The 24,541-nt window shown below is 35.9% G+C and overlaps 1 protein-coding gene and 1 long non-coding RNA gene across 4 annotated transcripts in view; one reads left to right on the top strand and one right to left on the bottom strand.

Moving 5' to 3' along the window:
* LRFN5 (leucine rich repeat and fibronectin type III domain containing 5) overlaps positions 1-22,100 on the bottom strand; it is a 346,581-nt gene extending 324,481 nt beyond the window's left edge. The window contains exons 1-3 of one of the 2 annotated variants that reach the window (XM_072962971.1): positions 21,904-22,100; positions 8,708-9,341; positions 7,472-7,789 (exon numbers count right to left, since the gene is read on the bottom strand). The gene's annotated coding sequence lies outside the window, so the exon portion shown is untranslated. The remainder of the gene's footprint in view (positions 1-7,471; positions 7,790-8,707; positions 9,342-21,903) is intronic. The other variant, XM_072962968.1, reaches the window with a different exon arrangement.
* Positions 22,101-22,268: 168 nt separating this feature from the next.
* Positions 22,269-24,541, top strand: part of LOC116280954 (uncharacterized) — a 205,990-nt gene continuing 203,717 nt past the window's right edge. For both annotated transcript variants that reach the window (XR_012073942.1, XR_012073943.1), the window contains exon 1: positions 22,269-22,408. This is a non-coding gene — a long non-coding RNA (uncharacterized lncRNA). The remainder of the gene's footprint in view (positions 22,409-24,541) is intronic.

The raw sequence follows: 24,541 nt of genomic DNA, 5'->3' as shown, positions 1-24,541 counted from the left end.
CTCCAGTGGGGTCCTATATAAATATATTGCATTTTGCTTTTCTCCTTCATTCAGCCTTTAACATTTTCAGTACTTTCTAAAAGCCATTTCACATATGCTCATGTATGTCCAGTCTCTGGGGAACTCATCTGCAAATAAGCCTTGACCCAGGGGAGACGGCAGGGTAGATTTTCCTGCTGGGCATTTTGTGCTCGCTCTGCTGCCCTGTCCACTTAGTTCCCTTGCCTTCTCTGTCTCATATCCTTGTCCATTCAGTTTGCTGTCTCCTGAACTGACATTTGTTAACACATTCTACAGGAAGATAACCAAATCCGTGCTTCAATAAAAATATTGGATTTTTAATAAAAAAGGCTCTTTAAATTTTCACATATAGCAAGGTAGGGCTGATAGATCAGCTTAAGTGCCTGGGACCAGAAGACAAATCTGAAAAACTAGCATGATGTTTCCCTTAAAATCACTTGGTTCCCCTTAAGACTAAAAATCATCTCTGATGTATTTTTTTCTTTTTTTAGACCGTGTTCTCTTTCCAGGAATATTAAGTAATTTCTGCAAATTGGCTTCTGTTGGTCCTGCGCAAGTTATTCACAAATATGCCTGAATTGAACTGCAAATAAAGCTTGGACTATGGGAGAGACATCTGCTACAATACATTTATATTGTGTGGATACACAGCATATACTGATGTAGTTCACATGATCACAATATTTAACAGCTGTTTCAGATGTCACCAATCACTTATATATATTTCCATTTAGCTTTTGAGTGTTATTTACAAATTTCATCTTTATAAGTAGCTAAATACATTTTTTTGATACTAGAGTAAAACTTTTGAATAGTTTTATAACTCATATATTCTTCCTTTTTGGTTCACTCAAAAAATTATTGAGTAATATCTAAATTCAAGGCCTTCAACTATGAGCTGGCTGTATTGTGGTAGACAAAACAGACATACTCCATACATTTATGGTGTCAACCATGCAAGCACAGAAAATCACTGAACAATTAAATATACAAAGGCAAATTAATTAAATACTGTGATAGAGTTACAAAGGACAAAAACAGGGAGAGTGATCATTTAGACCTGGCATTCCAGGAAGTTTCTGATTTAAGTCATCTATCTTCCAAGCCAAAAACCAAGGGAGAACTGCTGCAATAAAAATGCCAATGTCTTCTAACAGAATGGGAGTCACTGTGGCTGTATTGGCAGGGAACCAGGCAATAGAGATGTGAGAAGAGGTGAGCAAGATAATGTGCAGTTATGTAGTGGCTTATAGGCTATTCTAAGTATTCAAGAGGTCATTCCAAGTATATTGCGGAGTAATTGAAAGGTTTTAAGCATGGGGACAGGTAACAATTTTATTTATCTTTTAAAAATATCACTGTCTTCTCTTTGATAAATGGAAAAGTGGAAGTGGGGAACAGAAATTAGGAAATCCAATTAGCAGACATTTACAATAGCCCAGGCAGGAAGTGCCAGTGAGTGGTTCCATGTCAGTAGGAATGGAAATTGACAAAATGCAAATATTAGAACGACATTTTGCAGGCAAAATTGTAGGGTCTGGTGATGGTGAGGTGTCAAAGCTTGCTTTCATATCTACGGCTTGAAGAACAAAGCCGATTAGAAATTTGATGAAAATGTGTTATCTCATTTAAAGTTGAGAGTGCTTAAAACTTACCCATAAGTTTGTTTCTTTCTTAGCATTTGATTAATCAATTGTGCATTTATTCAAAACATTTATTAGCATAGCATGTGTGCCAGGCATTTTACTAAGTATTGAAGATATAAAAATGAATAAGATATGGTCCTTGCTTCAAAAGCCATAATTATTCTGCAAGAGATTGACAAAGAAACAATTATATGCAAGCAAATTTTGCTCATGAATATTTATGAAACAATCCAAACAAATTATAGCAAAACAAATCCACTGATGTACAAAAATGATAGCACATCATGACCTAGTTGATTTTGTCCTGGGAATTCAAAGGTCAGTTAACATTAGAAAATATGTACTATATTAAAGGAGAAAACATGTATAGTCATCTCAATGGGAGCTCAAAAAAGACTCCAATAAAATTCAATGCTCCTTCATGATTAAAAATCTGTAATTCAGTAAAAAGAGAAGAATATTCCTTTTACTTGCTAAGAAATATCTACCAAAACCACCTATAGCATACAGCATTTTTAATGGGAGAATTTTAGAAGCATTCCCTTTAGAATTAGGAAAAAGAAAATAATGCCCTTTGTCCCACTATTTTCTTTTTTATTTAAAAATGTTTCTATTGAAGTATAGTTGATACACAATATTATGTCAATTTCAGGTGTACAGCAGTGATATACAAAATATATATATATATGTATTTTTTATTCTTTTCCATTATAGATTATTACAAGACATTGAATATAGTTCCCTGTGCTATACAGTAAATCCTTCTTATCTATTTTATATATGGCAGTGTATATCTGTTAATTCCATACTCTAAATTTATTCCTCCTCCCACCTTCTCCTTTGGTAACCATAAGTTTGTTTTCTATGGCTGTGAGTCTGTTTCAGTAGATCAATCTACTCTTGATGGGGAGGGTCACTGTCTGAAAGAATGGGCTAAGGAAGACAGACTTCTATGTTTCAGAAATACCCGAGTAGAAAATGTACAGCTAACCTATTTGAGGGGTTTAGATGGGTTTCTGTTTTGTAAATAAATAAGTTCATTTGTACTATTTTTTAGATTCCACAGATGAGTGATATCATATAATATTTATCTTTCTCTGTCTGACTTACTTCACTTAGTATGATCATTTCTAGGTCAAGGCTCCCCCACTTTTTTTTTTTTTAGCACCACACTGGAAACATAACCAGTAAAAGAAAAAAAGAAAGAAAAACTAAATCCCACAATAATAGGGAAGGAAAAAAAAAAAAAAAACAGGATTCAGTGCTATTCTGTATCAGGTTAGACTAAGCTTTCTTAGGTGACATAAACACACCAAAATCACAGGGGCTTACCACAAAAAACTTTACTTCTCAATAATATAATATTGGATCCATTATGTCAAGAGCTGTGGAGGGTCTGCTCTATTTATACGCTATAAATCAGCCTGATGCATCAGAGGTACCTGACTTCATTACTCACGGGAGTGAGCAGTGTGAGGATCAAGTTTGCTTTGTTCCCACTGCCCAGTTCCCATAGGACAACTCAAAGAGGGCCAGGTTGCATCTCATATTCAGGGGAGTGCATTACAGAGAAGAACCCTGAGCTTGAGAACCTGAATGTTTTATTCTAGAGAGTAAGGATGTCTGCCCTTGGCAGCAGCGCGACACTTCTATCCTCCAATGTTGTTTGCCATGCAAACACCCTTGAAGAGATAGGATAGTCCAGACAAAGAGAATCAGTGCCTCTGCTTGTAAAACATGGCAGAAAGGTGAGAAACCAATGGAGAATTGTCTCCCAAGACAGTAAAACCATTCTTTTCCTTATATCCTTAAGGATTCAGACACTCTTCTCTCTCTCATGCATAACTTTGTCACCAAGTCAGGGGAAGAGAGAATATGGGGAAATCACATCCATTCCCAAATGCTTCCTCCCACAAGTATCAAGCAGTACTTTCTCTCTTAGCCCATGATGTAGATCAACCCCCTCCAAATGGGAGTATACTTGGCAAATATACAGTGTCTGCCATAATTTCAAATCAGTATTACACAAAACTTTAAAAGAACTATTAGCTGATTTTGAATATTAAAATGGAAAAGCAAAAACCTAAGGAGAACCAAGACAGTACTGAAAAAGAGTAAGGTAGGAGATTTGCCATATTGCATCAGATGTCACCAGATATTAATACCTAGTAAACCCTAAAATAAAAGCCACTAATTATTAGCATAAATAGGACGAAACAGAGACCCCAGAAATAGCCATGCATATGTAGGAAATTGGTATATGACAGATTGCAACTGAACAGAACCCTATGGGGCTTTCCTGGGACAGACTCCCATGTCCTGTGCCTGCCTCTTGTTTGTAGAAAAGCTGTAGTCTCACAGGCTAATCCTAACTCACTAGACTTTCCTTCACCACAACCCAGTGTCAGTAGATTGGCTTTCCTGCATACAGCGGAGGGAACTCAAGATCAGTTCAGTAACAAGATGGATGAGGAAAGAAAGGCCTGTTCATTAAATGGTGCTGAGAAAAGAGTCAAACAATATAGGAAAAAAAAAACTTAATTAAAAATGAAAATGCACAAAAGTCCAGATTTATTAAACACTTAAGGATAGATGAAAATTAAAACAAAGAAAATAATAAAGAAATTCATGACCTTAGGGTGGATAAGAATTTATTAATTATAATAGGTGCTAACCATAGAAAGAAAAATGGTTAAAATAGAACACATTAAAAATTTAAACTGCTGTTCTCTCTAGGGCACCACAAAGACACTGAAAATATAAGCCACAAAGCAAGAGAAAATATCTGCAATGCATAAAGTCGATAAATGTTTGATACCAGACTACATAAATAACTCATAAATCAACAGAAAATGAAATACAAAATTTAAAATATAAACAAAACTAGGAAAACCAGCAAAGACATGAAGAGGAAATAACTGCTTAGTAAATATACAAAAAGATATTTAGTCTTACTAGTAATCGGATCAATATATTATAAAAGGTTCCTATTCCCATAGTCCAAATTGGCAAAAACTTAGAATCTAAAAATGCCAAGAGTTGGTAATGATATAAAATAATGAGAACTCATTTGATGTATGTGTGAGTTGAATTTGATCAATAACAGTCTAAAACCATTAGCCATTACCTAAAGTTAAACATGGACACACAGTAAGATTCAGCAGATTCATTTCTTGCCATTCACTCTAGAGAAATTCCTGCATATGAGAATATCTTGCACAGGGAGCATCCTATGCCATGGAGACATGGACAAAAATTATTGTGGCTTCCGTGTCTGTAATATAAAAAACCAGAGGATGTGAGTAAAATCTTCGTTGACAAGAGTCTAGATAAATTAATTGTACTCTGTGACCACCATGAAAAAGTATACAACAGAGAAAATAAATCAATGGCAGCTACATACAACAGTACGAAACATGTATTAAATAAAATAATTTAAAATAATTACATCTGCTAAATCTAGAAAATAAACAAAATCTGAAAATAAACAAAAAAAGAACAAAAACTCAAGGTTATTATCTCTTGAGGACAGAGGTGATTTGAAATAAGAGAGAAGAAACTGGCAGTTGCAATGGATTGAAATTCACAGTTTAGTCTCTAAGTTGAGAGATGCAGTATCAAGTGTTCATTTTATTATTTTTATGTTCCATAGCATATATTTATGTGTAATAGAATGTTATACACACATATATAAAATATACAACATGAAAAAGGGGCAAATTATTAATTCTCTGGGTTAATAATAATTGATTATTAATTCTCTAGTTTTAAGAGTGCTGAGGAACATTCCATAAAGGGAGCAACAATTGAGAGAGAATTTTCAGGGTAAGTAGGTTTTTGTCAGGTTAAGAGAATGGAACAAGTCATTCTGGACAGATGGAGAATATTTAACAAGTACAAGAAGTTGTGAAGCTGCCTGGGATGTGCAGAAAAGCCAAGTATTCTTGATGGGTATGGTGTTAGGAATTAATAATAAAAAGTCTGAAAAATTCACTAATGTCAAATTTTGATTCAAACTTTTTATGCTAAAGAATTTAGATTATACTGAATAATTATAGGAGCATTAGCTTAAATTTAAATCATGTGTACTTCCATATTCAGATATAGGTAGAAAACCTGAGAAAATTATTGTGATTATTCTTACATGTCAGCTTGATTGAGCCATGGAGTGCCCAGATACTTGATCAAACATTATTCTGAGTATTCCTGTGAGGGTGTTTCTGGATGAGATTAACATTTGAATCAACAGACACAGTAAAGCAGACTGTCCTCCCTAATATGGTGAACCTCACCCAATCAGTTGAAGGGCTAAATAGTACAAAAAGGCTGAGTCATCCCTCCTGTCTGACTACCTTTGAACTGAGACTGAGCCTTTTCCCTGCCTTCAGACTTGAACTGGCACATCAGATCTCCCGAAGTGTGAAGCCTGTCAGCCTGCAGAATGCCACTGCCCCATTAGTATTCCTGGATCTCCGGCTGGTCAACTCACTCTGAAGATCTTGAGACTTGACAGTCTGCATAATCACATCAGTCTATTCCTTATATTATCAATCTCTCTCCCCTCTCCTCCCTCTCCCCATCTCCCCCATCTCTCTGCTCTCTCAAGAAGGTATGTGTTATACTGGTTTGTTTCTCTCAAGAACTCTAATACAATTATTAAAGTAATTTGTTTGATGGTATTGAAGAACTAACAAGTATTGAAGAATTACCACAAAAGACTTGAGTGAGAGGGAGAGAACCAGAAAATTAAACAAAGACTTGAGGGTTTCTGGATGTTGCTGGAAGAAGTAGTTGAGAGGGCATGAGGCTGAGTAGATCTTTTGAAGTGTCAGAAATTAATGCCCAGGGCCTATCAAGGGTGGAAAAAATTCCTGGTATACCCCCTTTGCTTTAGGTTGGAAACTAAAAAGCTGCAACCTAGGAATAAGAGTTAACTAGGATAGATTTTCTGTAGCCTATATCTCATATTTGAAAAGGTAAATCTATGAAATTAGATAAAGGTGATCCTAGATTATAGGCACCAACAGGCACCTGGAGAAAGCACACCAAATTCTCACGGAGGAAGATAACACCACCCTAGTTCTCAAAGTTACTTCTACAAGTATTTTCTGATAAAAATTGACGTCAAAATCACCAGACCCACAAAGAGAAAAGAAGGCAGGAACAAAAAAAGAAAAAGAAAGAACAGAACACAGCATAAAACAGTAGACATTATACATAAAACAACAATTGAAATAGTCCTATAAAAGGAATAGATATTGGATACCTCACATATACTTAAAATAGTGGCCTTTACTATATTGAGTGAAATAAAGACAAGAACGAGAACTTAAACAGAAAATTGGAAAATGTAAAAAAAAAAAAAAAAAAGAAATCTAAAACTTGACAAATTCAATAACCAAATGAAGAATCAAAATAGATGATTAAATACAATATTGGATAAATGGAGAGGAAATAATCAGAACAAAATAGAGCAGAGTGGGGTTAAAGATGTAAAAATTAGAAGGAAACAAAATAGGAGTTATAGAGGATACAAGGAAAAGGTCTAGCATATGTTATTCAGGGTAACAGAAAGAGAAAAAAAGGAAGAAGAAGACAATATAATAATATGTGAAAAAATAATATCTGATTATTTTCCTAAACCACTGAAAGACATTATATTTCCAGAGCCTCTGCAAACCCCAGGTAGTTAACTTACGAAGAAAGCCTAGCCTAGGAACATCACACTCTATTCACTTTCTATTGTGGCAAGACAAATGACTACAAACTTAACAGCTTAAAATAGAATCCAACTGCTAACTCACAGTTCTGTAGGTCTGAAGTCCAACATTGCTTAGCTGGGTTCTCAGAGCATCAAAGACTGGAATCGAGGTGTCAGCTGGACGGAGTTTTTGTCTGAGTGCTCACGGGAAGGATTCTTTCAAAGCGCCTTCTTTTTGTTGGTTTTCTTGTGTTTATAGCTCTTAGGTTTTTTTTGTCTCCTTGCTGCTAGAGATTGGGGAGGCTCTCAAGAGGCCATCTGCATTTCTTGTAACATGGCCCCCTCCATTTTCAAGTAACCAGTGGTGCGACCAGGAATCACGGAGATTCTCTTAGGTGTCTGCTTGCCACACACACTAAAACTGTTGAGGAAAAAAAAAAAGACAAAAAGAAACTATTAAAAGCAGCCAAGGAGGGGAAAAAAAATCAAATTATCTTCAAAAAACAGCTCAACCTAGAATTCTGTACTATATGAAAATACCCTTTGGGAATTAATTCAAATAAAGATAATTTCAGCCCAGTTAAAACTGAGAAAACTCATTACCTTCATCATCAGACACACAATATAAAAAATACTAAATGGTGTTCTTCAGGCAGAAGGGACATAACCACAGATGAAAGTTCAGGGGTTCAGGAAGGAATGAAATAAAATAGGCAAATCTGAATGGATATTGAATAAATAATAAGAAAATATCTTGAGTTTTAATCATTTATAGAATTGAAATATGTGGAAATAATGGCAAGTAATTTAAAAGGAGGTAAACTGAGTTAGTGTTTTAATGTTCCTTGCATTACCTGAGAAGAGAGTGAAGTGTGAATTAATATTAGATTTTAATAAGCCAAGAATGAAGTTTGCAATTGTAAAGGAAATTAGTGAACGAAATTGTAAAAAGTGTATACCAAACTAATATTAGGAAAAAAAGGAATAAGGAAAAATAGTACAAAAGATGTAAGTTAAAAAAGAAACTTAAGATGGGGGGCACAAAAAGAAAACAAATAATAAGATGTTAGATTTAAATCCAAATACATCTGTGATCATATTACATAAAAACTGGTTAAAAAGAACATAACAGACAAACTTTGTCAGACTGGATTATAAAAATCCCAATATATGCTACTTACATGAGACACATCTAACATACCAGTATAGAACATTTGAAAGCAAAGGGTGATAAAATAATGTACCATGTAAACAATTAACAAAAGAAAGCTGGAGTAACTATATTTATATCAAGCAAAGTAGAGTTTAAGAAACAAAGAGGACCAAACTGCATTCCCACCAGCAGTGTAGGAGGGTTCCCTTCTCTCCACAGCCTCTCCAGCATTTGTCATTTGTGGATTTTTGAATGATGGCCATTCTGACTGGTGTGAGGTGATACCTCATTGAAGTTTTGATTTGCATTTCTCTGATAATTAGTGATATTGACCATTTTTTCATGTGACTATTGATCATTTGTATTTCTTCCTTGGAGAATTGCTTGTTTAGGTCTGCCCATTTTAGATTGGGTTGTTTGTTTTTTTCTAATTTAGTCGTATGAGCTGCTTATACATTCTGGAGATCAAGCCTTTGTTGGTTTCATTTGCAAAAATTTTCTTCCATTCTGTAGGTTGTCGTTTTGCTTTACTTATGGTTTCCTTTGCTGTGCAGAAGCTTGTAAGTTTAATTTGGTCCCATTTGTTTATTCTTGCATACATCCAGAAGGAATCCTACTTCAAAAAGACGCCTGCAGCCCAATGTTCATAGCAGCACTATTTACAATAGCCAAGACATGGAAACAGCCTAAGTGTCCATCAACAGATGACTGGATAAAGAAGATGTGGTATATTTATACAATTTATACAATACTATTCAGCCATAAAAATGACAACATAACGCCATTTGCAGCAACAAGGATGTTCCTGGAGAATGTCATTCTAAGTGACGTAAGCCAGAAAGAGAAAGAAAAATATCATATGAGATCGCTTATATGTGGAATCTAAGGAAAAAAAGAACATAAATACAAAATAGAAACATACTCATAGACATAGAAAACAAACTTGGTGGTTACCAAGGGGGAGGGGTGTGGGAAGGGATAGACTAGGAGTTCAAAATTTGTAGATACTGACAGGCATATGAAGAATAAATAAACAAGATTATTCTGTATAGCACAGGGAAATATATACAAGATCTTGTGATAGATCACAGCAAAAAAAATGTGACAATGAATATATGTATGTTCATGTATAAAAGAAAAATTGTGCTCTACACTGGAATTTGACACAACATTGTAAAATGACTATAACTCAATAAAAAAAGTTTAAAAAAACCCACACTGCTAAAAAAAAAAAAGAAAAAAAGGAAAGAAACAAAGAGGACACTTCACAGTAATAAACTAATAATCAAATTACCAAAAAACATAAAATTCTGTGTTCAGCTAATAACAGAAGCTCAAATTTTCTGAAGTGGAAATTAACAAAACTACAAAGAGAAGTGGACGAGTCCACTATCACTTAAGGAGATTTTTAATAGGTATCTGTCAGTAACTGAAGCAGCAAGTAGATAAGTAAGTAAATAAAAACAGATTATGTGAACAATGTGTTTTGTCTAGCAACACATTTAAGAAGGACAAAAATATAATGGATTTAACAATCAGTGTATTCTACTAAATTATCAGAAGAAAGAAAAATCATGTTTATCTCAATAGATTAAGAAAAAGTGGTACCATTTCAAATTCACTTATGATGAAAACTCCTTGCAAATTTGGACTAGATGGGACCCTTATACATCTTATAACAGAAATCTAAAAAGTCATAGAGTACACATCACACTTAACAAAATGTTTAAAGTATTCCTTTAGAGGTCAGAATCAAGACAAGGGTTATCTGTTATCCCCCTTTACATTCAACGTTACACTGGAGACCCTTGGAAATTTATTAAAGCAATAAAAATAATCTAAAGGTTTACAAGTATTGGAAAGAAGAAATAAAACTATTATTATTTTATGGTTATGTACCTAGAAGATCAAAAGAATGTTCAGATTATAATATTAAAATTAATAAGTGAATTCACCCTAAACAATTAGATGCACTCATGCTAAATATAGTGGATTCCTCATTTCATATGCCTAAAGCAGTAACACGTGTTCCTCCATTATTACCTGCTATCCAGTTTTTTTAATGCCATAAATGAGATTGACTTTTAAAATTGTCCTTTTTCTGATTATAAAGTATTAATGTTTATTTTAGAAGCTTCATAAAATAGACAAAATTATAAAAATGGAAACTATTTTAAACTACAATAATAGTCCATTAGAAGTGAGATAATATTTTAGATAATCTTTATTGAGATGTGGTTAGGTGGGTCTCTGAGTTTTCCTTTTTTCTTTTTTAAAGAGAAAAGACTAGCACAAATGTATTTTCTCAAACCCTCAGATGCTTCATTTAAAACACTTTTTGGAGAAAAGTTATATGAATTACAACCTTTTTGTTTTAATTAGGAAAGATTATAGTCAAAGCAGTAAGAAATCAGCTTAATATCTGGTAACTGACAATAAAGACACATTAACATTGATATATTTGGCTAATTTGAATTTTCCATTTTTAAAAAATTCTTAAAATTCTCATTCCTGCTAACTTTTTATGCTTTCTAATAAATTTGACAGAAACAGAGACCATAAGAGAGTTCAGCAAATTTGCTGGATATAAGTTTAGTGCAAAATTCAACTGCAAGTCCATATAATATGAACATATATGAGAAATAAAATTTTTACAAAGGAAAGCTCTTTATAATAGTCACAGAAAATAGCAAACAACTGAGAATAAGCCTAAGAAATGTAAAATCTCTAAACCGAAAACTCAAAACAGAATTGAGAGATATTAATGCAGACCTAAATAATTGGCAGGCTATGCCCTGCTCATGATTTGTATGACTTGATTATTACAATTAAAGATGCCAGTTCTACTCAAAATGATCTATACATTCAATATCATCCCAGTTAAAATTCCAACAGAAATTTTATACTGGCAAGCATTCTCCAAAACATTCTCAAAAAAGATAAAGTGGAACAACTTTTATTCTTAGGTAACATTACTTAAAAAACCTGGTAATTAGAAAATATGATATTTATGCAAGGACAGACTAATAGAACAGAAGAGAAGAGTGAGCCCTAAAATATACCCATGTATATCTGGACCCTTGAAATAAAAAAATTGTGTCAGTGTAAAGCAATGAGGAAAGGAAATGGTGTTGGAGCAGTTGGCTATATACGTGGGGAAAAAAAACCTGATTTTATATCACACCATCCCTCAACAGTTTCCATATGGAAAAACATAAATTTCCTAGAATATAATATGATATACTTAATGACCTTAGTATAGATAAAAACTTACATAGCACCTTCTAAAAAAAGGACTAACCACAAAAAATTGTATAAATTGGACTATAATTGAAATAAGAACTTCTTTGTCTCAGAAGATATCATTTAGAAACTAAAATTTTAAGCTACACTGTGGAAAATTACATATGAAACAGATATTAAGAATTTATATAATTGATAAAAGAAAGTCAAAAATAGCAAAAGAAAATATTGGCAAGAACTTTAAATAGGCATTAAAGAAGATATCCAAATGGTCATAAACACTAAAAAAAAAAAAAGCACTAAACTCCCTTAGCAATCAAAGGAAAGCAAATTAAAATAATAGTGTGAAATAATAGTATCAACCCTCCAAAATGGTTCAAATTTAATGAGGACAAATGCATAGTTTTAGTGAGCAAATAGAACAACAGGAACACCCAGGCACTGCTGACAGTAGAGTAAGTTGTACATGGTACATGGGAGGGAATGCACAGTCACAGAAAAGGCTGAGAATTTTGAAATCCCAAATCCCTGAACCTTCTAACTGAAGCAGTAACATATCCCTTTTCCCACTTAAAAGTTTCAGCTATGGCTTCTGTCTCACAAGAGGATGCCAATTTTCCTTGAAACAAATCTTCATCTTCTCCAGATCCATGAAGTAAATTCTAGCATAGACGAAGGCAAAGTAACAGAATTGTACGGGAAAATATAGCTTATATACTGGAAAAGGTGTGGGGCTTTACCAATTAAATTAGTATTGATAGGAGGATGGGAAGTGTTGTGGGTTGAATTGTGTCCCTCAAGAAAGATACATTGAAGTCCTAACCTCCAGTACTCAGAATGTGATCTCATTTGGAAATAGGCTTTACAGTGGTCATCAATTTAAATTGAGGTCATTAGGGTAGGTTATAATCTGACTGTATCCTTATAAAAAGAGGAAATTTAGACAAAGAAGTAGACATGCACAGGCGAAAGATGATGTGATGACACACAGGGAAGAATGGCTACGTTACTGATATAATGTGTCTAAAATCCAAGGAACATCAAAAATTGCAAGCAAACATCAGAAGCTAGAAGAGACAAGGAAGGACGATGTCCTAGAACCATTAGACGTATGGCTCAGCCAACACCTTGGTTTTGGGCATTTAGCCTTCAGAATTATGAGACAATACATTTCTTTCATTTTAAGCAACCCAGTTTTTGTTGCTTTGTTATAGCAGCCATAGAAAACTAATACAAGTGATGGGTTCTATGGTCATTAAATGAGGGAAATTGAAATATTAGATTAGATGGGTTCAAATTCATGGATGCACTCACCTGGGATTCAGGATTTAACATGGTAGCCTGAGCATTTGGGAGTGATATTAACAAGTCATTAAATTATGTTAATTGATGCCTGGACTCATTGGTGGCCTCACAGTTAATGAGGGTGAAATGCTAGACTTTCACTGGCATTCTATAAAAGAAGTATGAATGCTTAGGAACACGGTAATTTTGGAATGGATTATAACTTAATTGCTCAGCTACTCCCTTAGCAATACTCTTCATCAGGACCCAAGGGAGATGCACTTGTCCAACATAAAATGAATCACAATCATGAAGGGGCCTTGATGAGTTGTGGTGGCTGTCATGGGAAGGCAGTTAAATCTGATAGATTCCCTAAACTTAACGGAAATAATGAGACCCATATAGATAGAATTAAATGGAGGCATAATTATAAAATGTAAGCCATGGGAGCAAAATAATAAGTAGACGTTTGAACTGTTGGAATTTTTGGCAATGGCAAATTGATCCCAAATAGATCGCAAAATAGAGTAGATGATACTTGACGGAAATGCTATATTAATTACCCTTTGCTGCACAACAAATTACCTGAACATTTAGCATCTTAAAACAACATGCATTTGTTAACATAATTTCTGAGAATCAGGAATTTGGGAGCAGCTTAGCTGGATGGTTCTGGTTTCAGTGTTTCTCATGAGATTGTGGTAAAAATGCCAGCTAGGGCTTCATTCATCTGAAGGCTTGACTGAGATTAGAGAATCCACTCACATGACTATTGGCAGAAGGTCTAAGTTTCTTGCTGACTGTTGGCAGGAGGCCCCAGTTACTTGCTACATGGACCTCTTCAAAGGGTTGTTCGTGTTTCTTTCATGGCATCGCAGCTGATGTCCCCCAGGAAGACTGATCCAAGAAAGTGAGCAAGGAGGAAACACAAATCCCTTTTTTGACCTAGTCGTGGAAGCCATACACTGTCATTTCTTTCACCTTATTTTCATTAGAAGTTAAGTCACTAACTACAGCCCACACTTAAGGGGAAGAGAATTAGGCTTCACCTCTTGATGGGAGTACTTGCACGTTATTTGCTACACAGATACGTAACTTGAATCACTGTAGTGACGAGTCAAAGATTTTCGTTGGGTTTACATATGTTTGTTCACAAATATGAAGGCTTTCAAATAGTGGAGAGGTCAGAGTACTTTGAGTAAGGACCCTGAAACACAGCCAAAAGAATATACTGTGACTTTTTTCTAAGCCTTTACCATTTACTAGAGTGACTATGCACTGGGGAAAGGAAAATGCTAAGACTTTCTGGAGCACATTAGATACTGGTTTTGAACTACTTCTAATTCTCAGAAACACGAAGTATCATCACAGTTTACTGCTCAAAGTGCCAGCAAAGATGTCTGGTGATGCCAGACACTGTGTTCCAATTCTACCCTATACTGGAAGGCTGGTGGGGCAGTAGATAACTGGGTCATGCATTTTTTTATTGTTGAGGTTGGTATTTTAATTCAGACAAATGACAGGAAGAGGTCTTGACAGGAAGAGGTGTTGACAAGAAAAAATATTGGACTCTGCTAGATACTCTGTTGCTCTAGATCCACTTCACCTTGTTTCACTCTGCTTTGTTTCACTCAACTGTAGGGACTTCATTAGAAAACTATCTTATCCTATGCATCCTAATTAGGTTTAGCCACTGGGAGATCCAGTAGAAAATCAGAGGGTGGAAGAAGAGTGAAGTTTAAGTATTTATTCCCCTGAATCCATATTTATTCCTCCATTGCCTTCTCTTTCCTCAGACAGGCACTACTTTTCTCTACTGAAGCCCAAGGCTACTACAGCTACTGCTGTCTCCCTGAGGAACTATGTCCCTTTAAGATAATTATTTCCATTGGGATATGTTGAATTTAAAATGTGACTGTATCAAGCAGGTAGTTGGATATACGACTTTGATCTCAGGAACGATGTAAGAACTACATAGAAAAAGGTATGAGCATCATCAGTTTAATGATGGTAGCTGAAGTCATGCAAGGTGATGGAGGATACTTACAGAAAGTGTACACAACAAGAAGAGAAGGAGGCTAATGAGTTTTCTTGGGGGAAAAACTCATGGGGTGTTTAAGTGACAGTTTCAGGAAGGACTTAGAGAGGTGATAAAAGACATGGCCAGTGTAGAATAAGATGCCAACAGATGCCAAAGAACACTTCTAAACTAAGAGAGCTGTCAACATTACAAGTGCTATAAGATCAAGTAAATAAGAATTCAAAGATATTCAGTAAGTTTAGAAGTAAGGAAGAGCAAATGAACTTGGTAAGAACAGTTTCAATGAATTAGTGGTAGCAGAATACAGGTTCCAATTATTTTGGATCAGGAGCAGATAGGTGTTGAGGAAGTAAAATATTTCATGAATCTTGTTTGTGAAGGGGAGGAGAAAAGAGAAATAGAAGACTTACTGGAGGGAGGAGAGAATGAGAAATATGTTGTGGGGGGAAATAACTTTCCCTCCACTCTTCTAGGTTCTTGTCTGAGACTCCTCCAAATAGATGACATTACCAGTAGAAAAACAGACGGAAGCTTAATAACATATATACCTTCTGTATATATGGGAGATACATAGGAAAAACCTAATAACAGCTCCAATTGTCCCAAGCCAGCACATTAAATATCATCTTCAACTAATGGTAAAAGATGTTGGAAGGTAAGGGAGCTAGTTATGGGAGATTATCAGGAAAAGCACAGTAAACAGAGTAAGGTTGTTATGCTGATCTAAATCTTTGCCTTCACCATCTGTAAGAGTTTCTAGAAATTTCGTTATCTTTCTTTTCCTGGGACAGAGAGGGAGTAACCCTTACAAATGGAGATTTCCCTTATAAAAGTAAAGGTCTCTTACAAAAGGTTAATTTCCACTCCATTTTCAGAGCTTTTTCTGTGTCTGCTGTTTCTTAAAGATAATCAGCCTAAAATAATCCTTATGCCAAAGAGCCATACTTTAGGGTGGCAAATTCTGCTCCCATTTAAGTACATAGAAGTATGCCTAAAAGATAGATGAAAAGAACTACAGAAGGAAGGTTCTGAGATCTAAGACATGGAACTATTAATAGACTTCCATACCTTCTACTTTGCAGACACGTACATCTTAGATTCTGTTTGGACCTCTGATTCACAGTACATATATTAGGTGACTGGTTTCTTTTCAGGCTATTGGTCTATATATTGACCTTCAACTTTCTTCTCTGTTGCTTATTATCCCTTTATTACCTAGACTTTTGAGCGTGCTTGGTAATCCCATGCTGAATTAGTTGCCTCTAAATTTTTGGTGAAGTTGTCCTAAATAGCCATCCTAAGCCAGAAAAGGCAGGAGAGAAGAGATATTCTACAATTCAACAAATTCTATCATTTACAACTGTGGAAACCAATGTCTCTTTTTTTCCCTTGAACTCCAAGTTATATAATTCAATTAATCTTTATAGCAGAAACCAGGCATCCATGGTGTTAAAGAGAAAACTATTCTGACATATGTTAAAATCATCAGGAAGACTTTGTTCAAGACTATTGCAATAGGGATCAGTTCTGCAATAAGGAAGAGGGATTATGCTCAACTCCAAATACAGCAAAGACAACTGGAGATTTATAGCCAAGGAGCAGAGTAAGGGGATCAGGGAATGGAAAATAACTAAGAGAAGACTTCAAGGGATTCTTGCTGAAGTCAGACCAAAATGAGCAAATATGAAAGGTAGAGGATGAGAAACTTGAGCAGATATAAAGGATGATCAGTTATCAAGGGTTGGAGGATTCTTTTTTTTTTTAAGGGTTGGAGGATTCTTGCTAAACCAACCAGCAGTATTCTTTGCTGAAGGCTGGCCAAGGTAGAAGCCTTGATGAGAAGAGGGATCAGAGGAGCCTAACTAAAGTTTATTTGAAGAGGAAGTTTTGCCAATAATTATGGTAAAAACAACTAAACTGGGTTGACTTGAATCTGATTAAAAATATATTTGCTAATGGAAGCCAGACAATTTTGTGCTGTCTAATACTTTATGATTGAACAATGTAAAACATTATCTTATTGTATTGAAAACTACAGCATTATGTTGGAAAGAGCTCATGCTATCAAAGAAACAACAAAATAAAACAAAATAATGTAGCATCCCATGTAATTATTTTATTATTTACTTGATTAAGCAGAACTATGTGAAAAACCATGAAGAAACATATTATTAAGCTTCAAAAATTTCCCTTTCATATTAGGTACATAAGTAAGCTATTCGTATATGAACTTGGCCAGGGAACAATTCAACTTATTTTATCAAAATATAACCTTATTTTTCTTGTTTGCCTATTATTTACTATTGTAAACAATAAAAAAGAAATAAATTAAGAGAGAGTAAGTCACAAAAGAGAGACATGCAAAAATCCAGTCAACCAAAAGGAACTTTTTGGGTTCTCCAGTATATTATTTGGTGATATGAAATCTACGAATTATCAGTTTCAGTAATTTCATCTTGACAATGCATAACCTACTGTTTAGATTCAGTAAGAAGGAGGGCCTCAAAGTAACATCAGAACTTAATAGGTTTTACTATTATTCTGTTTCTGTTAGACTTAAGAGAATATACATTTTAATAAATTATCTTTCAAATGCTAAAAGTGCAAAAAAAAAGAGTTACAGTTTTTCTTGAAGCATTGCAAGGTAGACATTGTTTTTAAATTTGTTTATATGATACTATTGATTGCTTTTAAATGGAGAGATAATAAGAACTTAATCTTTCCAATTCTGATTAAGAAAATAATCATTCATTAAAGTCATATTAGTTCTAACATCTACCAGTATTTTGCTACTTCCTCATATATTCAATCATTTATATACTTTAATGTAAGCAAACCAGTTAGTGAAAAATACCAAGGGATCTTTTCTAAGGAACTCTGCAAAAATCTGTCAAGCTTTTACATTTTCCAAGTTAAAAAAAAAAATCCCCTCTGGTACTTTCCATTTCTTTTCGTCATGGAGACTACATTGCATTTCACAGAATTAAACCAGATGGCTGGTAAAAGAAATTTATCACTAAGTTTAACTAGCGCATTTCATAGAAGTCTCACAATTTATACATGGAAATTTTATGAAATTATTTCTTCTCCAGATCCTTATGTAAATTAGCGCAGGCCCTAAGGCCCAAAGTTTGAAAACCGTTAGGCCAGACTTAAAAGCACCAGGCTGTGGGAGAGATAAGAAGCAGAAAGTAAAGCCATAGAACTAATCTATGCTCATGTCTTCAACTGGCTTTAACTGTCCTGGCTCATAGTCTGATCATGATTCTGCGTATAAGTAATTAGAGAAGGTTGTAAACTGAGAAAGGATTAAAAAATAATATGTCATTTTATCTGAATAACTAGCCTCAAACCTTCTTAACCTTTATTGTCATTGCTTTCTTATGGAAATAGATAATTTAAGTAGTCTGGCCATTTTAGCCAGTTTGCCAAATCTGGCCTTTTCCCTCCAGGGCTAGTCACTGATTTTTCTTCTTCCTCCAAGTTTCTCTGTAGTCACCTCTGGAATTAATAGTTATAGCCCTGATGGTATGAGATGAGATTCAATATTCAATCTTCATTTTATTGCAGGGTGTAGCTTTAGAGAGTGAAGAAAAGATCAGGTTAGGGTTTACACTGCCAGGAGTTTCTATTTATAGACTTTCTTGAAGAGGAGGAGGTAAGACATTATTGATGAAATACATCATCTCCTTCGTGTCTGAGGATATGATACTGTGCCTAGTATTATCCTTCTGGGTTTGGGATGTGGTTGAAAACCCAGAGCCTTTTGTAGCAGCTTTCCCTATGCTGTTAGAATGTTAAAAAGCACCCTTTGGTCTGCAGCTGCTGATACAATTCACTAAGTCTGATGCAGCTTGGAAATGCTTCCAATTTCTTTTTCAGAAATTAATTCAGAATATAGAAGGCTTTTGGAATGAGCATATGTTGGGGAACACATGCTAATAATCTATCAGTGAGAAGCCTCTGGTTGTAAGTTACAGGATATGACTCAGTTTAAATGAAAATAAATTTATTATCAGGACACTAGGAATCACAAAGAATTTCTTTTTGAAGTCTGAAAAACCTATATAGTAATGAGAATAACCCAGACTGAAAGTCAAGAACTGATCACTGGTCTCTTCCCCAATGTTGTTGTAAGGACAGATGTTGTACGGCCTCCTGTGATGCTTGAGATTCAAGTTCTAGGAAGGTAGAGAATCCGACTGACTGGCTTGGAGGCTTAGTGAATGACAGCTCCACCAGAACACTGTGGAATTGTGAAGGGTGTAACTCAGGATTAATTGGTACTGAAAGAAAATCAAGGTATGATCAGTGGGCTATTGGTCTTATTATGACACTATTGCCACTGGGGTTTGAATACTATGTCAATAATTTAAGATTTTATATAACACAGGGAACTATATTCAATATCTTGCAGTAACTTATAGTTGAAAAGAATATGAAAATGAATATATGTATGTTCCTATGTGACTGAAGTATTGTGTTGTACACCAGAAATTGACACATTGTAAACTGACTATACTTCAATAAAAATATATTTTAAAAAAGAAAATTAAAAAAATAATTTAAGATTTATTTTTGAATCCTGGTTTCCATGGACTCTCCAAACTATATCAGACATTGGGCCAAATCCAACCAAAAATACTACTAAATCTAGAAAAGAGCACTCTCCTACATGTGTGAGGGAGCAACATGCACTTAAGTCATTATACAGTGAATAAGTATTTAAATTCTAAACTGTTTTTTTGCCAATTATGGAATAAATATGTAAAAAAAAAAACTTGAAGTGCTTTTGAGAGCCTGTACTGAATAATACCATTCCCAAATATAGTGATACTTAACATATGCCATGGTGAAATTGCTTAAACATTTGTGAGAAAATAAACTATTTGGTTCCTAAAATTTTTACAGACAAAGCTATATGTGTTTTGACATTTCCCATTTAAAACTGGGAAATGCTTACACAGTGGACATTTGTGCCATTGCAGTCATGGAAATGGTATATCTTTCTACTGTGACTCACTGTATTTTTCAGTGATGAGAATACATATAGTGCTCTGCTGCTCAGTTAAAACATTTTTTTCTTTTCACTTTTATAGCTATCAAATGTCTATAAAAAATCTTAAAGGTGCTGATAAACAAAGGAGTAAGAATAATAAAAATATAATAGCATATTTAATTTTGGGTGTATAACAAAACATTGACTTATTATCTTATTTAATCTTTACAGAAATCAAATCAAGTAGATCAGAATTTTCTCAGTCTTCGCACTTCTGACATCTTGGACCTGATAGAACTTTGTGTTGGGGAAGACGGGGCTATCTAGTGCATTAAGATGTTTAACAATATCCATGGTCTCTACCCACTAGATGCCATAGATGCCTGTAGAACTGGGACAGGAGGAAAGCAGGCAGAGCACAAGCACTGAAGAGCTGACACAGCAACTGAGGACAGGACAAACTGCTTAGAACCAAGGTGGCGGAAGATTCGACCTCCAGGAGACCTTGAGCCTCACGGCACATCCACAGGCACCATGATGGTTCCCGAGCTGACTATAAAAGTTCAAAAAGGAGGTGGGGGTGTTTCCTGGAAATTCTCACCCCTTCCCCAAACCTCCTACTCATTAGCATATAAAGTTACCAAGCCCATACAACTTAACAACTCCACACCTCGTGGTCGCTCTCCCTTGCCTTCTGAGACACCTGCGCTTCATGTCCTGTGTATCTACTTTTACTTTAAATGCCCACACACCTCTCGGTCTCCCTCCCTCTCACCTTTCTGAGATGGCCTGCATTCTGCCTATGGAGTATCTGTCTCCTAAGCTATGTCACCTTCTGAGTGAGACAGACTGCACTCTGTCTATGGAGTGTGTCTCTAAATAAACTTGCTTTCACTTTACTAAGCCTCGCTCTTAAATTCTTTCCTGAGCGAGGTAAGAACCTATTCTCTCACAACAGAACCACCTCTCTCCCGAAGTTGTGACAATCAAAAATGCCTCCATACATTGCCAAATATCCCATAATGAGACAGGAAGGAGGAGGCTACGGCACAGCCACTCAGAGACTCGCACAGCCATTCAGAGACTCACACAGCAATTAACACCAGAATGGTGGAAGATTCAACTCCCAGGAGGCCTTGAAGATCAAGAGGGCAGGAGACTTGACTTCCAGGGGACCTTGAGCTTTATTATATGCTCCTTGTAATATTAACATAGTACATGACACTCCCACAGGTGCCACGATAGCTTTGAGGCTGACCATAAAATGTCATAGAGTGGGTGGGGCTCAGTTCCTGGGAATCCCAGTCCCTTCCCCAGGGTAGTTGGAAGGGTCCTCCCACTCATTGGCAAGTGAAGCTACCGAGCCCATAAAAGCAGGCAACACCTTGCCTTGTCGCCTCTCTCTCTCCCTTGTCGTCAGAGACAGCCGGCACTCTGTCTGTGGAGTATGCATCTACTTTCGCTTTAACCTGCGCACCCAACCCCCACACCTCGTGGCCTTTCGCCTTCTGAAACAGCCTGCACTCTATGGAGTATCTCTCTAAATAAATCTACCTTTACTCAACTGTGGCTTGGTGAGAGGCATGGCGCCTGTGAACACTTTCCTCAGCGAAGCCAAGGACCCACACTCGGAGGGGCATGTCACAGCGACTCAGCCGAGACCTGGGACAGGGCCCTCTTCTTGCCCTACATTTGTTTTTTCTTGTATCAATTTGAGAACCACTGAAATAGGTACATTTGTGTTCTGCTCCCAGAAAAATCTACTGGTCAAGGAAATGTAAACAGTAAAGTTATTTATAGGTTTTGAAGTCTTACCTTTCCGGACAAAAATTTCCTGATGCAAATTGTTCAGTTGTATTGATATAGGTAGTCTCAGTTTTTGGTTCCACCAGCTTAGTTAACTTGATACAAATTGTCTCAATTTCCAGACCTGCATTTTGTTACCGACCCTTTCGAGTCCGTCCCCTACAAGGGTCGTCCTGCCTGGTGTCACCGGAGCCAATAGGCGGAGAACCGGAGCAAGTTCAGTCAGAAGCAGAGTCCAGAGCGCAGGCTCCCCCTACCCCAGGCTGTGGGCGGGGCTGCTTGAAGGGGTTCTCCCATTGGGAGGGAGCGGACTTCTTCCGGGTCTAGCGCAGCTGCGCCGCTCACGCCCCAGATCAAAGTGCAAGAGGCGGCGACTCCGCACACAGTCCACCGAGCTAGGGTCCAGCGCAGCCATTTCCCACTGGGACCTCTGGTCTGACGAGCCTGGCGCAAGGCTTCGAAACGCAGCACCCTGTGAGCAAGTGAAACTAGACGAAGCACAGAGGAAAACAAGGTTAGACTTTATTTTATTACCCAGATTCTATTTATTTCCCGGGAATTGTTAATGGACTTGGCTGGTGACAATTTTAATCCTTCTCCAGCCTGAGCTGGAGGATATAATTACCTTATGGGACGTGCTTAATCCAAATCTGTACCGCTGTGTGAGGCATTATTGTCATGCATCATGTTTTGGAGAGTGGTTGTTTTGCTTTCTATTATCAAGTATTCCCGTTCTCCCTTTCCCTCCCTCTGTCTCAATGATCATTTGATGGAACAACTTCTCTGCAACATTTTGATCACTATAACTATTATGGACTGAATGTATCACCTCAAAACTCATATGTTGAAGCCCTAACCCTCAATTTGATGGTATTCTGAGGTGGACCTTTGGTGACAATTAGATTTGATTCAGTTATGAGGGTGGGCCCCTCATAATGGAATTAGTACATCTGCAAGTATGGTGTGGACTACCCCATCTCCAGAACTGTGAGGAAAGAATGCTGTTGTTTAAGCCAGCCAGTCATGGTGCTTTGTTACAGCAGCCTGAGCTAATAAGACAGTAGTAACATAGACAAATTCTAGGAAAAGGATTATGATTAAAGTTTGTCGTGTACTTTCAATTACCACACTAACATGCCCAAAATAAGCCAATATAATGGCTCCAATTCCCAGTTTGAACAGCACGGAGGAAAACAGTTTGGGGATATTAGCCAAATCACCCATTTTCCTGATGTCTTTGCTTTCTGGATCTTTTTTAGTAATAGTAAAGACACTAGGATATCTCTAGGGATTAGGCACAACGTTCTGCCTACGACCTCACATATTTTTTACCTTAAAAGAACGATATTATATTTAGGACTACTCTCTTTTGAAATGCAGTATGTACAACCCAATGATTTTTAAGAAAATGTATAATCTTAGTGGCTTTGTCTATATTCCGTGCAAATTTCACACAGAATTTAACCCCTTCCCAATTTTCAGGCCTAATATAAGTATTAAGGGGTCTAGAAAAGAAATTGACACCTTATTCCTTTAAGTGGCTGTGATTTGAAGTCTCAAACTGAAACCTGTTTTTCTCTTTTTTCAATTAAATTATCTTAAGATCTTTTCTGCTAGGAGGGAAAGTTGATGAGCCAAAGCGGACCCTAGGTGAAGTCAAAGATTGAATTGAATGCACACATCAATTCACCGAGAAAACAAATCACTGACCTCCTTGTAGGGCAGTAGGTTTTTGTAGAATAGGCTTTTGTGGAACAAATCTAATACCACTTAACAGCATGTGGGCACCCAATCATCTGATTGTAGTCAAAATACTTTTATGGGGTTTCTAAATCATATTATACAGATAGGTGCCACTGAAGAGTGAACTGGTACACAGTGGTGAGATTTATAGTACAGAGATTATCAGCAAAATCAAAGCACACTGTGAAATTGACTTTAAGTGATGAGAAGCCTCATTAACAATCAAACTAAAATTAAAAATATCTTCTTCAATATTTAGAGATATTTCTCCTCATTAGTTTAAGAGGAAAGTTGGAACTTAGGTACACGGTTTCCCCTCAGAGTATTTTATTGTTTCCTCCACAATGTATATTGTGTTGTGAATACATACATATTATATATATATATATATTATATATTTTGTATATAAATATACATAGATAATTATATTGTAGGAGTTCCAGTTTTGAAGGCACTAACCTGCTGTGAGTCCCCTTTGCCTGACAAAGTAATAAAGCTGTCTCTTTTCTTCTAAGCTCCAAAAAAAATTATATTGTGTCTAATTTATTTTATATTTATAATAACACACAGTGTACAATGTTGTGAGAAAAATAGGTATATGTGTATACATATATTCACATGCATATAATATATATGGTAGACACACAGCTAGCTAGCATGGGCTAATTGTTTTTCCAATGTGTTTTCATCTCACTGTATATGTAGGTACCTTTTTCTTCTGACAATCTGGGAGCATCTGTTTATTTTATCTGCTGAGCATTAGAGTTTTCTGTGTCATAATCCACTTCTGTTTCAAAACTTTCAGCGTTGTCTTCCGTGAGGCTATTCCTCATTTCAGTTTTTGATTGCATATTAAATTACTTTATTTTAACCTTCGACAATTTACAGAAAGTGAAGAGAGAAC

Source organism: Vicugna pacos, chromosome 6 (genome assembly GCF_048564905.1).
Source record: "Vicugna pacos chromosome 6, VicPac4, whole genome shotgun sequence".
Taxonomy (NCBI): domain Eukaryota; kingdom Metazoa; phylum Chordata; class Mammalia; order Artiodactyla; family Camelidae; genus Vicugna; species Vicugna pacos.
The sequence above is the reverse complement of the archived record's forward strand: the minus strand, read 5'-3'. Positions and strand labels throughout refer to the sequence as shown.